Source organism: Leuciscus leuciscus, assembly GCF_965113295.1.
Source record: "Leuciscus leuciscus genome assembly, chromosome: 10".
Lineage (NCBI taxonomy): Eukaryota > Metazoa > Chordata > Actinopteri > Cypriniformes > Leuciscidae > Leuciscus > Leuciscus leuciscus.
The window spans coordinates 26,576,992-26,593,422 of record NC_138734.1 but is presented as its reverse complement, the minus strand read 5'-3'; the positions used below and the strand labels follow the sequence as shown (position 1 = coordinate 26,593,422).

The following is a 16,431-nucleotide window of genomic DNA, read 5'->3' as shown; positions in this document are numbered from 1 at the left end:
GTTTTTGTATGATCTCATATTAATTGAGAATAGCTACCTGTAATGAGAATGTGGTTAATTTAATTTAAAAGAGTGAACATTTCTGAACTTTTAGAACACACACACACACACACACACACACACACACACACACACACACACACACACACACACACACACACACACACACACACACACACACACACACACACACACACACACACACACACACACACACACACACACACACACACACACACACTTTATAGCCCAGTTTCACTGACAGGTTGAGGCTGTAGGTCAATAAGGACATTCAAGTAGCTTTTATAAACATTGTTGGTGTGCATCTTGAGACAAAACAATGACACTGATATATTTTAAGATATGTCAGTACAATTTGCTTTCCCTTAAAACGGCTCAAACATGCATTTTAGTCTGGGATCAGGCTTAAGCCTTGTCTGTGAAACCAGGGGATAGTGTCTGTGTGTTTGGCCATTAGCAAGAAGTCAACATCATATCATCTGAACAGAACTGTGTTTGTGTCTTTCTTCGTTTCTCTGAACATTTGTTTGTGTCTGTGTGTGTCAGTGTCTGACAGCATCTTCATCTTTCATTTTGCTCTCACACTGATGGAACAAAGTTGTTTGTTGTTGGTTAAATCGCTTTTATTGTTGAGACACAGTTAACAGTGGGTTGTAGGAAGAAGAACAGGTATAGCAGTAGATCCGACAGTGAGTGTGAAAATATTTGTTTGGACTTGTCTTTTGCCTATGGTTTTCGAGGCCAGTCTCTCTCTCTCTCTCTCTCTCTCTCTCTCTCTCTCTCTCTCTCTCTCTCTCTCTCTCTCTCTCTCTCTCTCTCTCACACACACACACGCACACACACGCACACACACGCACACACACACACGCACGCACGCACGCACACACACACACACACACACACTGGGTGTTGCTTCTTCTTAGACGCAAATCCAATCTCACCTTCTCTTCCAAACACACATAAATTCCTCCTTTATCTTAATCTTTTGTCTCCAAGTCCCCTTTTGAATTCTTTTCTCGCACTGTTTTTCAATATAGCTGATTCTTCTACAGGAATGGTTGATGTCAAAAGGAAAATGATCATTATTTACTCACTGTAATGTTTTTCAAACCTATATAAAGATATGACAGACTGCTCCGATGCTCACAAAGGCTGCATTTATTTGATCAAAATTAAAATAGTTTTCTATTTTAATATATTTTAAACTGTAATTTATTCCTGTGATACAAAGCTGAATTTTCAGCACCATTACTGAATTGATCAGCATCATCAGGCTTCAGTGTCACATGATCCTTCAGAAATCATTCAAATTAATAATATGTTTTAATTTAGATGAAAAAAATTGAAGCTGTGTTCTCCATCTTATTGTGTGTTGCTTCACCACAGTGGACATTTCCATTGTGACATCTTTCTTGATTATAATGGGAATTTTGTTTTGCTAGACTAAATAGTTCTTGTTCTGAATACAATTATTATACCGTTAATCATAGCGTTGATGACCAGCAGGTTTAAGGGCCCACAGTGTGGCGGGGATTTTTCCGACACCCTGTTGGTGGAAAAGGCTCTGAGATGGACTGGTGGCGAGAGTCACATCGATGGCTCTCCTCACAGACATAAACGCCTCTCATCTCTCATTCTGCCTATGTCCTGCGGTCCCTCTCTGCCCTATGGCCCTCTCGTCTCTCTCGCCCTCATTTTCTGGAAGATATAACCAGCAGGAGGTGTTTGAAGAGGCTTCATCTGTTTCACCAGTGTTATTTGGCATCTTAACATAATGTGCTTGTCTCTGTCCAAGACTCATCAAAGAGAAAATCAAAACAGCTCGCTTTTATCTCCGTCCGGGTGTCTCAGAAAGACACGGAACAGTTTGCGTTTGTGTAAATGAAAGTCTGCCTGTCTGTCTGCGTGTATGTCTATGTGTCTGTGCTGAACGCTCACGCTCATCAAAGACAATCGCAAACAAATTCACCGGGGCATTGAAAAAGAATCTGGGAATGATAAAAGCTTCATTAGTAGCTGCTCTTGTTTTATCAAAGTTTGCTGTGTGTTTGTGTGTTCACTTCCTCCCTGTGATGCTGAAACGCATGTTGCCTTCCTCCAAAGGAAACAATACATATTCTACGGCGTAATGAACTTCTGTTCAACTCCACGAATACACACAAACACTCACGCTGGGTTTAATAATGCAAGTTATCTCAGACTACACAGTCATTCCATGAGGCAAAAAGATTTTTGCTCAACGCTTTGGGTTTTTTGGGGCTTTTTCTTTTCAAAGACAGCATGGACTGTAGAAAATTGTACTATTCTGATTGGCCAATTGCAAAATTCTGCAGCATTATATTATAGCACAGTGACAGCTAAACTTGACCGTTGGCCTATATTCTTTCTTCTATGCATAATAAATAATTTAGTTAAATTGATATTTATTTGTATTGTAGTTGTTTTATTTATTATTTTATTTTTTTTGCTTTTGCTTTTATTTTAACTTATATTTATTTATTTAATATATTTTATGTTTCATTTATTAGTTGTTTTATTTTAGTTTTTGCTTGGTTTCTTTTAGTTTTTGTTGTATTTTTATTTATTTATTTATATCTTTTATTTATTTTGTTTTTTATTATTTGTTGTTTTATGTTATTAATTTTTTTATTTGCTTTGCTTATGTTATTTGTTTTGTTATTTTATGTCAGTACAATTTGTTTTATTATATATTTTTGTTGTTTTATTTTATGTTTTTGTTTTGTTTCGTAATTAGCTGTGCATTTTGTAAGGCCTATACCTTCATCATCATGATGCCAGGTTTAGTACATGTAAGCACCACTCACATTTTCCACATTCAATCTACTATTAACAGTTGTATTTTTTATTATTATAAATCAATGAGGCCAATATCCTGTACTCTAGTATTTTAAAAGCCATAGAGGATGAAGATTGCACAGGGTTCAGTTTGTCCTGCAATTGAAAACTTCACAGAACACTGAGGGGACAATTAGAGGGTGATAAAGTGTAGATTTTGTGAATGCGTGCTTCTGAAAGAGGGGACGCACTGCAGTGTGAACGAAGCATGACTAACAAGCTATTTGAAACATTCCTCCTGTCTGGATTATCCTGATGCTCAAATTAAATTATGTTTACTGGAGCGTCCCAGGCGTGGATGGCGGCGCAGTGAATCTGCATAAGAGAAAAGCCACTTCTCCTCATCAATATTCAAATTCACTGACTTTTTCTCTCACACAGACGCGGCTGCGACAGCGACGCTTGCGGCCAAGCACACGTCAAGACAGTGGCTGCAAAATGTAGGCCTAGTCAGTTTTGTTTTTTACACAAACACACACATTTTCCCGCTGCAAGTGTTTGTTGACTTTACTGTATGTCAAACTACATTATTATGATCCCTGAAAACACATTGCCCATCTGTATTTCTAGATTTTCAAAGTTTCTTAACTACATTTCAGACCCATTAGGGCATAAAAATAACAAAATGCTCAAAGTTTGAACTATTAAAGGAGTTTCTCAACCAAAAATGATTAAACATAATCATTCATGTCATTCTAGCCCCTGTGATTTTCTTTTTTCTGTATTTCAATATAATGAAAGAAAACAACTGAAGCAAAATAATACAAAAAAAGAAAAAGAAATGAAGCAGCATAAAGGGCGATAAAAGTAGTCCATACTAATATGTTCAAATGTTTGGGGTCGGTTAGATGCTTAATGTTTTTGAAAGAAGTCTCTTATGCTCACCAAGGCCATTAATTTAAACAAAAATACAGTAAAAACAGTATTATTGTGAAATATTATTAAAATTTAAAATAACTGTTTTCTAGTAATATATTTTCAATTGTAATTTATTCAGCAAAGCTGAATTTTCTGCATCATTACTCCAGTCTTCAGTGTCACATAATCCTTCAGAATTCATTCTATGATGCTCAAAAAACATCAAAGTCCCTTCCAAATACCTATAGTCTTTGGAAACATTTCTTATTATCAGTGTTGAACGAGGTTCATCCTTTGATGAATAGAAAGTTCCCAAAGAACAATATTTATTTGAAATAGGAATCTTTGCTAACATTATAAAGGTCTTTACTGTCACGTTTGATCAATTTAATGCATCACTGTTGGATAAAACTAGTAATTTCTTTAAAAATAGATATAACAATTACAATTAAACATTAGATCTTAACGTTTGCATGGTGTATACATAATTTGGTCTCTGAAACTGACTGTTCATGATTTTTTTTATTTTTATGATTTGGTTTTAGAACTCAAATGATTCAATGACCCGATTGCAGTTAACAGAATGGAAGTTTATCACTGAATTAAAGCTTAAAGTTGTGTCTATTTGTTGCACAAAGTTATACAACTTAAAAAGACTTGAAATATAGCATCTAAAGCTCCAGTTCCAATTGGATGTAAAAGAACTAGTTTGATTTAAAATATCTTCTTCAGTGTTCCAAAGAACACAATTGAGTAAATTAGTGAATTTTGATGAACCATTGCTTTAACATTAACATTGTAAGGTTTGAGTGTACGATGTTCACCCAGAAGAGTTGAGATGCCGTCCACTGCCTTTTCTGCACACCCCAGCGACTGCATTATAGCACACTGATTGGAATGGATGACTAGCGTGTACGGGACAGTTGTTCGGAACCTTGAATAAGTATATGGCCAGTGGGTAGATGAATAATGGAATCTGTGTGCCGTGGCTCATTTTCTTCACACCAGAAGCCATAACATAGACGTTTTTAACATTCCTCGTGTTGCTTTTCGTGTGTTCAGCATCTGAATTTATCACACAAAATGAGAACTTTGTGAAATAAGAGTTTGAGGGTTTTTTTTATTTATTTTTAGGAACAGTGATGGTGAGATGATTGGATGAGAAAAAAAACAGAAAACAGTGCAACTCCTTTGTCATATGCACTTTGCAACTTAACAAGTGAGCTTTCAGAATTCTGTCTTTCAACCAAACCTTTCAATGATTAGGCTATCAACATAGTTGATGTTTAACTCATGAGAAAGGTCACTTCTACTTCCTCTTCTCTTTTTTTGGTGGCATTGCCTTTTGCTGCATTCAGGTCCTATTGGGAAGTTAATTATGAGGGGTTTTTGGTCAGAATAAGACGCAGCTTCATATTTCTTTCTCTCTATCACTTACTGACCAATCTTGGAAGATTTTTAGCAATAAAATGAAGAGCGAAGGATGCACACTAGATTTGTAATTGAAGCTTTATCTGTGTATTTTATCGTTCTCATAGTGCCACAGAGAATGATAACAAATGTTGTTCGGTTGTACAGTGCCTCCTCATCAACTGGCAAAATGAGTAGTGTTTTCTTGCAAGCTTCATCACTAATTCTTCATTAAAAGTGCCTAAAATGAGTACAACATTCACAGTTTAAAACTTTTGATCAATACTAATTTGCTTTCTCCATAACTCTTGAATTCATCATGTTCAGTGCTTAAAGAAAATCCAGTGCTAATTAGGTATTTTTTTGTCTCGTTAATTTGTGCTTATCTTGTAAATACAATCATTCCGACTTTACTTAAATGCAACATTCATGAAATCTTAATTTTGCTCATTTATTTGCTTGATTTTGGACTTTTCTGTCTTGTAGTGTGGAGAAATTCAGACCCTTTTTCCTGGAGGAACACAAAGGTGTATAGCAGCATCAATATGATCACAGATGATGATGGTGTACAATGATGGTATACCATGGTGCTAACATGGTACTCCAAAATGCACTACTGTTCAAAACGTTTGTAGTCAGTAAGATTTGTTTTTCTTAAATTGATCAAAAGTGATAAAGATATTTATCATTTATATTTTAAATGATGCTATTCTTTTGAACAATTTTTACTATCCTGAAAAATGGCAACCATCACATTTCCACAACAATATCAAGCAGCTCAACTGTTATCAACATTGATAATAAGAAATAGTTATTTCACATAGAAACGTTATTTTAAATTGTAATAATATTTGACAATATTACTGTTTTTACTGTATTTTTTATAAATAAATAAATACAGCATAGGAGGCTTCTTTCAAACAGTGTTTTTATTATCAGACATTATTTTTTATATATATATAGTTGTTATTGTATTTTCATTTGAATATTTTTTTGTCATTTTTATTAGTTATTGTTTTTTATGTTGTTTATGTCTATAGAGTTTATACAATTTTTTTTAATTCAGTTTTACTTTCAGTAACAGTATATAAAATTAAACTAAATGAAAATAGTTTTAGTTAACTATATCCTGCTTTCAAAAACGTAAAAAAAATCTCACCAATCCCAAACATTTCGAACGGTAGCATACTTCCAATGTTGATTATTCTTTTGAATAGACTCGAAAATTATGCTGGCATTAGTGGAATTTCATTTGCATAAATCATACTTATCTGACCGTTATCAGTTTGTGGCAGTAAATGAAGAGATGTCATATCGATCACAAGTTCAGTATGGAGTACCACAAGGCTCAGTACTAGGACTGTTTCTTTTCACCCTTTACATGCTACCCTTAGGAGATTAGAAATCATTAGAAATCATGGGATTAGTTTTATGCTGATGATACTCTCTCTATAGCTCTATATTTCTTCACAACCCGACAAAACTTACCAATTCACAAAATTAACGGAATGCATAGGTGATATACAAATTTGGATGACTAGTAATTTTCTACTACTTAATTCTGAAAAAACAGAGTTTCTAATAATTGGGCAAAAAACCTCTGCACGTACTAACCTAGAATACTGTTTAACAATTGATGGCTGCTCTGTCAAGTCTTAGTCGTGGTTAGGAACCTGGGTGTGCTCTTTGATAACAATCTTTCATTTAAAATCCATGTTTCTAGCAACTGTAAAACCGCATTCTTCGATCTTAAAAATATATCTAAATTACGACATATGCTTTCCATGAAAAATGCGGAAAAGTTAGTTAATGCGTTCATGACCTCAAGGCTATTGTAATGCTCTACTGGGTGGTTACCCTGCACGCATAATAAACAAAGTCCAGCAGCAGCTCGAGTTCTTACTAGAACCAGTAAGTATGACCATATTAGCCCGGTTCTGTCAACTCTGCATTGGCTCCCTATTAAACATTGTATACATTTTTAAATATTGCTGATTACTTACAAAGCACTAAATGGTTTAGCTCCCCAGTACTTGAGCGAGCTCTTAACGCATTATAGTCCTTCACATCTATTGCGATCTCAAAATTCTGTCTAGTTGATAAAACCTAGAATATAAAAATCAACTGCTGGCGGTAGATCCTTTTCATATTCAGCACCTAAACTTTGGAATAGTCTTCCTAGCATTGTTCGAGAAGCAGACACACCTTGACAGTTTAAATCTAGACTAAACACACATCTCTTTAACCTGGCATACACATAGAACATTATACATTCTATTATTCAAATCAGTTAAATGATTATTAGGCTGCATAAACTAGGTCAACCGGAACTGGGAACACTTCCTATAACACCTGACGTTCTCGCTACATCATAAGAAGAATGGCATCCAGGGCCGTAGCTAAAGGATTCGGGGCCCCCTGAAAAAATATTGATGTGGGCCCCCACCACCCTTCACCAATATCATCTACTGTACAATATATGAGCATGGAGGCCCACATATAACAGAAGAAGGTGATGTTGTTGTAAAACCTTTATTTTAAAAGTTCAATGTATATTAAAATTACAACTAATAAAAATTATCTGTTCAATAATAATAAAACCAATTTTTAAAAAGTAACAGCAAAATAATGTTTTTTTCCCCATAGTCAGTTATAATTCATAAATCAACTTACAATTTGATTGGGTCCATCTGATGTTTGTCACTGACTGAATAATTAATAAATACTTAAGATCAGACTAAACCATTTATAGGGAGGTAAGATAATTATTTGGAAAAAATATTTAACCAAATTGCATGTTTTTGTGGTTTTCATTTAAATCTCAGGCATACAACTAATATATTAGAATTATTCATACAACAGGGGCCTATATTAGTATAACTGCTGGATTTTGTGGGGCCTCCGCCTATAATTGTCACCACCTTTCACCTCACTAGCGACGACCCAGATGGCATCTACACTAATATTAGTCTTTCTGTTTATTTCAAGGTTTATTGTAATCAGCCGGTTCCGGGCCGTATCCAGATCAGATGGAGGACCTGCGCCTTGACACGACCACAATGCATGATGTAGTCAGCCAGATCCGGGCCGTATACAGATCAGATGGTGAACCTGCGCCTAGACACGACCACAATGCGTCCCTGAAGTGTCAGCAGAGATTGTGTCAACTAGACTCTCATCGAAAACCTCATCGACACGACAGCCATCGGCACTGATCTCGTCTCAATACCGGCATGATGACTCCGACCTTCAGCCAGATGGAACTGGATAAATATTCTGAATGTTCCAATCCATCTGACTTCTGACCTGTAATGCTGCCTGAATCATAATTATACACTGTTTGTTCGTTGGCCAGAGGAGTCTGGTTTCTCCTAAGATTTTTTTCTCCATTCTGCCACCTGATGGAGTTTTGGTTCCTTGCCACTGTCGCCTTTTTCGCCTTTGGCTTTTGGCTTGCTTAGTTGGGGACATTTAATATTCAACAATATTATTGTTCTGCCTGCATTGACACCATTTAATGAGAACTGAACTGAGCTGGACAATGACATCACGGTTTTCTCCAGAGCGGCTATATATAAATGAACTAAATTAATAACTTTTTTACAACAAAAATGAACCATCACTGATCCACTTAAGCTGGACTATGACACTATTTTCTTCTAGAAACAAACTTTGTTGCATTATATTCCTGTTATCATTGTAAAGCTGCTTTGAAACAATCTGTATTGTAAAAAGCGCTATGTAAATAAAGGTGACTTGACTTCAAATAATACCTTGGTATTAACCCTCAAACGCATACCTCAGGTCTTTAGTGACCTGGGACATCACTACCCTCCTCCTTATTCAGTTTGACATCCACCTTCTTAGTATTCCTCAATCAATTCATTTTTAACAATATAACAAGAAAAAAATTATAAAAGAATACCTATTTTCCCCATTCATTTTTTCATACAAATTATATTTAATTCATAGTTTCCGAAAAAAAAAAAAGCATCATCAGCAAACCTTGAAATGGCTCAGCGATTCACTGCAGAGCAAGTACTGAACGCTATCAAATATTAGTCTCACTGTCTGATGGAGGATCTGGTAAAGAAGCTGTCAGCAATCAAAATATTGATTTTGAAGATGTTAAAAATGATAGTTTTGAGAATATGTAAGAGATGGCGAATATGAGCCAGATGCTGAATGTACTGGGAAAGGAGCTCTGACGAGGACAGTGATGATGGTATAAAACATCTGCTCAAACTGAACCCTTCCAAGCTCCAAAAGGGATCAAAATGTGCTTTATTTTATACTTCTGTAATTGTTTCTCTAATATCCGGAGATTTTTATACTATCGCGACTGGTAGAGATCCATTCATGATAGATATAGATCCGGGTCGCTAAAGACCCAAATGTAATAATGATTGGCGAAACATTCATGCATTTAAGGGTTAAGATGATAAATGTCCAAAATACTTGTGTATGACAATAGTAGTATTGGTAATTGGCTAATACCATAACCCTTATTTTAATTTACCATCATTGGCTTATTCCCATAACCTCTTAATAATAATTCTAATCTTCTTTTGTGTTTTTTTATACTGAAAGAAAGTCATACAGATAATTTCAAGTTCAGTTTATTTCCATTTTGGTGTGAACGATCCCTTTAACTCCGGGTTGCTCCAAGCAGATTGTTTCTATAGTTAACATGTACTTTAAGTTGCTTCAGATGGAAAAGTGTCTGCTGAATGAATGATAATAGTGAAAGCTGATGCACGACTCTCACGTCAGCCATAAACCTCCCCCTCAGTTAAATCCATCGATTCTGCTTGTAAGCACGACTCCAAAAAAAATCATTACCATCTTCATGACGGATGATATTTTTCGGAGAGAAATGTTTCTGCTCATCAGCGCTACTGTCGGATGTACCCTTTTGTCCTTGAAAGACAAAGCGGGCCTGACATCACAATAGAGAGATTGATGATTCGAGAGAGGGGTGTTTGTCAATTCCCCATTACTTTTGCCGAAATATAACCGCACCTTCCAATGAGGATGGATCGGATATTCATTTTCATTTTACTGCTTTAACAACTCATGATAATTTGTGGCCTCACATTTAGCGGTTAGACAGCACGCTTGTTTGATGTAATGGCCTAACAGACCATGTAATGGATTACTACGGTATCTCTCCAAGAGAATGTGGCAGCGGTTCAGATGCCCGTCTGTCTCTCTTTGTTGAGATGCAAAGTTGTGTTTAAAACTTATTTGCCTTTTATAAACTTAGTGAAAAGAGGTCAAAGGTCAGCCTGGTTTTGTTTGTGTCCTCCATGTGTTGCTTCGACTTTACGCTGATGTTTTCTGCATACCGAGTTTCTTGCATATGTAGCATAAAAATGTAACACAATAAAATGTTCTGTTACAAAAAAAGTATGTTTCTTGTCTGACAGCTGTAGTTGACCAATTTCTATCTGTTTTAGTCAAAGACAGAAATTACGCACCACATCTACATGTGTCATTGTATATGTGCTAACCGCCGTAGTTCCAATTGGCCAGTGTTATTTTAAGATTGTTAGACAGGAATGGTCTAAAAGGGTTGTCCCTATTCTCTTAATGAGGCGTAATGTGCAATAAACCAGAGTCTCATCTCCCATTCCCTTCAAAAGCCAGTTGCGCTCGCGCCATGGCGGAATCGCTATTTACATGGTGGAATTTGCAAGCGGAAAAACTGAATGCTTCTCTAGCGAGGAAACGGACCTGCTCATGCGCGAGGTTGAAGCTCGCAAGCCGCAAGCAGACAATCTACGGGATAAAGTGTACGCGCGTTGCGCTCTTTAAATAACAAAAAAATATATTGTGCCATTGACTTTAAACCAGGTTTTTGTTGGTCAATGGCGCAGTCTATTTCAGTTTCCTCAAAATAGCAACGGACCAACAATGCGCCTGAACACACCTCGTTTTCAGACCAGCACGCCCATGAGCGCAAATGCATTTGCAAATTTAAACAACGTGGCGCAGGACGTGAAAATTATAACTGCATCAGGCTGAAATTAGCAAAAAACACTTGTGTCGCACCACATTGCGCCGGGTGTATGATAGGGCCCTAAGAGTGAAACGTCATTTTATCATTGTGTATCAGACATTGCCACCTTGTGGAATAAAAGTGAATTGCACTTATTCAGTCATCAAAGATTCAATTATTGTTGTGCAGAAAAAATATACTTACACTGTTACACACCTCGGGTCTTTTGTGACCCTATACAATTTTTACATAAAATGAATGGGAAAACAGGCAATCTTTTACATATTTTTTCCCCTTGTTATATTGTTAAGAATAAACTGACTGAGGAATACTAAGAAGGTTGATGTCTAACTGACATCCAGGGTCACTGAAGATCCGAGGAATGCGTTTAAGGGTTAATATGTTTGAGATTTTTAAAATAAAACAGAAAAGGAGAGGGTGATGTTTTATATATCATATTTAGTTTTTTTTGTCAATATACGGTGAGGATAACCAGAGTAGCCAAGGTGAGGTGAATGATGTTATCAAGTAAGCTGCTGTTTTCCTTTTTGCAGAATTACTGGACTGTCATCCTCCCGTCCTCAGGAATTCGTACTCCTGAGTCGAACTTGCCAAGTCCAAACTACCAAGGACGCAAGTCCGAACTTTGCTTACTTGGTATTGAGAAATGCTTGTGGTATTGCTTTGTGTTCTTTCACTCCCCTGGGAATGAATCCTTATTGAGAAACTTTGGTTTCCAAAATGGCAATGGTTGACACACCTTGAGATTGTCATTGACATGGTTGTGAGTGTTTTTGTGTGTGTGTGTTTTTGTGTGTGTGTGTGTGTGTGTGTGTGTGTGTGTGTGTGTGTGTGTGTGTGTGTGTGTGTGTGTGTGTGTGTGTGTGTGAGTGAGTGTTAAGAATATCAATGTTTGTGTTTTCTTTTGTTAAAGGGTTTTTGTTTATGGATATGAGCGAGTGACCATTCCTCACTCATCTACTCATGCTATGGGGATTATGTGCTATCACTTATAAAGAGACTGATGCACCAGGACATATGGGACAGTTCCTGAATTATGATGTGTCTGGTCTTTATCTCATGCACAATAATTCCTGTCTCAGATAATACCTTTTTTGTGACTTCCTCCATTTATGTCATATTGGTTGATTTCTGCTATTAATATTTTTCTTTTCTTTTTCTTTCTTAATCATTGTTTGTACCGATGCATTGATGAGATGAGAAGGGCTGCTCATAACTCAAATATGTATTACTCATATCTGATGTGAATGAAAACCTTTGAGGAATTAAACAAGTATCGACTTGACAAGACAGGTTTGGGATAAGTTTTTTTTTTACGTAAGAACCACATTAAGGTAGTTTCTTGGTCCAACCAAATTTACTTCAAAAGACTACTTATCCATAATTTACTGAAAAGGGCAGTCCATAATATTACCTGGATGAACTTAAAAGTAGTAAGAGCACAGGAAGATTCATGCTTTCGTGAGCTTAGAATTATAAGGTTCTATCTCCACTTTTGGTCGAAATTGAGTTTTTGACTAAATCTGATCCATTAGGTGTTTATTAATGCCTGTGTGGTGTTATTTTTGTAAAAAAATATTTTGTTAGTAGTTATTAATAAAATAAAAAGGTTCCATCTCTCCATTGCCAGCTGGGATGTAAAAACTTTGATGCTCAATATCTCAGAACTACCCAAAACGGAGATAGAACCTTATAATTCTAAGCTCACGCTTTCTCTTTACTGTACATTTCTTGTTAATAATCGGTGTGATTAAATATAGAAGACCTTATTTACATCTTGCATTGCACTTCTGCAGGAGCCCATGCGAATTGAGTCAGAACAAGCTCTAAATGCACTGGATATGTGGAATGGTAATCTGCTTTTGACAAATAGTGAGATTAACCTCCATCATGCTGAGCGAAAATATGTGCACTTAAAAAGAAGATGCATTTTTAATAAGGGGACGAAAGCTTAAGTCAGCATTCAGAATGACCTCTGGATTAATTATGTGAGGCTCGTAGCAGCAAGGTTTTGAAATATATATATATTCCTCTTTTATCCTTTGATCCGGTGGCCTCAGCAACTTTTGGGTTTGATCGCAAAGACTTTTGTGACATTTAAAGTTCTTTCTTGTGCACACAGAGCAGAAGGTAATGGATCACACATATTTATGAGACTTCAAGCGGATATGAGGAACGCCTCACGGTGGTAAGCAACTTGAGGACTACATCAGGGTTAATAACTCCCTGAGGTTCCCGTTAGATCAATTATTATGACAAATGCTGGAGATTCAGGGATTTTTCTGTGTATCACAGGAATTGTATTTCTCTTTTCATATCTAAAATGGAAACACATTTCACGATGTACTTTCTTAAAGTCCCTGTGGTCAATAATTTTATCCCTTAAAACTCTTCTTTGATCCCCAAAAATTACATACGTAAACTTTTTTTTTCTTGAAAAAATCTTCTTCATGCCTTAAAATAGCTTGAATGTAACTCAACACCCTTGCCTCATTTAGTATAAGCGGTTCTATGAATATGCAAATTAACCCCGCCTCCACTCACTCACACCAGCTCAGAGATCCACTCATTGACGATCACACATTGACGTGATTGGTTACAAAGTAGTTTGTGACATTAGAAACACCAGTGATTTCAAACGGCGTATTTGAGACTGTCTTTGGTTCACTGCAGTTTTAAAGGACAAGTTCGGTATTTTACACTTAAAGCCCTGTTTACAGATCGTATCTGATGAAATAGAACGGTTAAGATTAAAATTTGGACACATGCTCCTGTCCCGAGAATTTTAGGTTTATTTCGCTTTTGTGGACCTATTTTGCCAAACGCGTCACACCCGTGATTTTTCCGTTGAGAGCTTGAATAATAGACACTCCAGCCCAGTTGGTGGCGATAATGCACCTTTGCCAATTGCAAGCAAACCACGGGCATTTCATTGAATACGGGGGGAGCGAAATAAACCTAAAATTCTCGGGACAGCAGCATGTGTCCAAATTTTAATCTTAACCGTTCTATTTCATCAGATACGATCTGTAAACAGGGCTTTAAGTTTAAAATACCAAACTTGTCCTTTAAGGAGAAAATACTCAGTAATGGTGCTGACATGAATTTGCACATGGTTTGTCTCAAAGCATATTAAAAACACCACATAGACATAAAACAACATTAAAAGCTTGATTTTCACCACAGGGGGACTTTAATACATTCCTGGTCTCCTCTGAGACAACTTTCCTTTCCAGGTGACATAACTGATGAGTTTTTAATTTATTTACACAAGCAGACAAATAGATTTTTAAGTGTTTTAATGAACAAATTATTGCAATAATAGCAAATATTGATCTGAATCTATTTTCGTTTGTGTCAAATGTTGACTTTTTAAAAGCATTTGTCTTTCCAATCTGTGTTAACTAGCTAAGGACAGGCTGTTCTGAATACCCAGACAAACTGTATTATATGAGCATCCAAGTGAATAGTACCTCCTCTGAAGAAATCAGGTGTGTGTGTGTGATTTGTCCAGATGAGTGTCTCAGTCATACCAGATGTTAGGACAGACCTGCTGGTCACCTGTTTGTCCTTTTACTTTGTCTGTTTCTATAACAGCTGCTCGGTTTAGTAAGGCTGTACAGACAGCTGATAGAAATTATGAGGCCTTTAAAGTACACGATTTTTATATGATGGAAGTGATTTCATATTATGATGGCTTCATGTATTGCCATGGTCCAAGATGCTGTATCATTAATGTCTACATCTGGGTGGTCATATGTTAATATGCTCTTGGCTATGATCTCATAAATCTGGGATTTTGCTGTTCTTATACTAAACTGAATGATATATTGATATCTGGTAATTTTTCTACTAATTAAGTGCTCAAAGTCAAATAACAAATTTTGCAACATCAATATTGTTATTGATCGTGTTGACCACTGTAAAGCTGTTTTGAAATAATCTGTATTGTATAAAGTGGCAAGTGCTATAGCCTATAAATGAGGGTGACTTGAGTTTGTTTTTGATCATTTATTCATGAAACGTGGGTGCTAAATTCCAGAATGGAGTGAAAGCTTTAAAACAATGTCTAAATAAAAAAACATTTGTGTATTAGTTAACCTTGACCAATTTGTCTTTGTGGCATTCATGACATCAGCTAAAAGAAAAGTCATTTCAAATGTAGAGCAATTTAACTAACTATTATGTGCACTGATGAATACAACCAGCAATGTATTAAGTGCTTTACGATGTAAAAATGCAACAACAACAACAAAAAAAGGGTAAAAATGCTTCAAGACGTGTGTCTTGATGTGTTAGTTTCGGCCTTTTTGTATTTCCTACACACTCTTAAGAACTAAATCAATACATCAGTGTTTTTGTAAGCTAGTCGTTCTTTCAGACCAAACAATTCTTTCCAAAGCTTTGTGAGAGAGTTTAATTGTTGTCCTCCATGTTTCATTTGCCGCTGCCAGGTGCACTTACTGTGTTGAGGACAGATGTTTTGGAGAAAGTGCCACAGAAGTGGTTAATTTGAGCAATCCCCATTTTAATTTTGGAAAGACATGGAGGTCCAGTTACTCAAGATGATAAGAAAATACGGTCTGGTTTTACAGACAGAGCTTTGATTCAGCCAGGATTAGGCCTTAGTTCAAGTAGGGCATTTAAGTAGCTTTTATAAACATGGCTAAGAAAAAAAAAACATTAATGGTGTGAATCTTGAGACAAAACAATGGCAGTGACATTAATGTCAGTGCAAATTGCTTTCAGTTAAAACAACTCAAACATGTTTTTTTAGTCTGGGACTAGGCTTAAGCATTGTCTGTGAAACCGGGGTACATGATTTTGCTTTACTGTTATTTTTATGTAGTGTGACGGATCGACTGCCTCTCCCTGGTAATCAGCGCCACCCCGTCCCTTAACTCGCCGCCCTTCGCAAGGTTCCCGACTGGAGTGGGTGTAATTGGAGAGGAGGGGTGCTGAAGAGGAGAATTGGCGGCGTAATAATAATAATAATAATGCGTTACATTTATATAACGCTTTTCTAGGTACTCAAAACACTTTTAGATATGGAAGGGGGGAATCTCCTCAACCACCACCAATGTGCAGCATCCACCTGGATGATGCGACGGCAGCCATATTGCGCCAGAACGCTCACCACACACCAGCTTACTGGTGGAGAGGAGACAGTGATGAAGCCAATCAGTATATGGGGATGATTAGGAGGCCATGATGGACAGAGGCCAATGGGCAGATTTGGCCAGGATGCCGGGGTTACACCCCTA

At 36.6% G+C, this 16,431-nt stretch overlaps 2 long non-coding RNA genes across 2 annotated transcripts in view; both read right to left on the bottom strand.

The window, feature by feature from the left end:
• Positions 1 to 16,431, bottom strand: part of LOC309508603 — a 321,712-nt gene that overhangs the window by 63,723 nt on the left and 241,558 nt on the right. The window lies entirely within an intron of this gene.
• LOC309508629 overlaps positions 1 to 16,431 on the bottom strand; it is a 25,184-nt gene extending 8,753 nt beyond the window's left edge. The window contains exon 1 of the long non-coding RNA XR_014209621.1: positions 16,208 to 16,431. This is a non-coding gene — a long non-coding RNA (uncharacterized lncRNA). The remainder of the gene's footprint in view (positions 1 to 16,207) is intronic.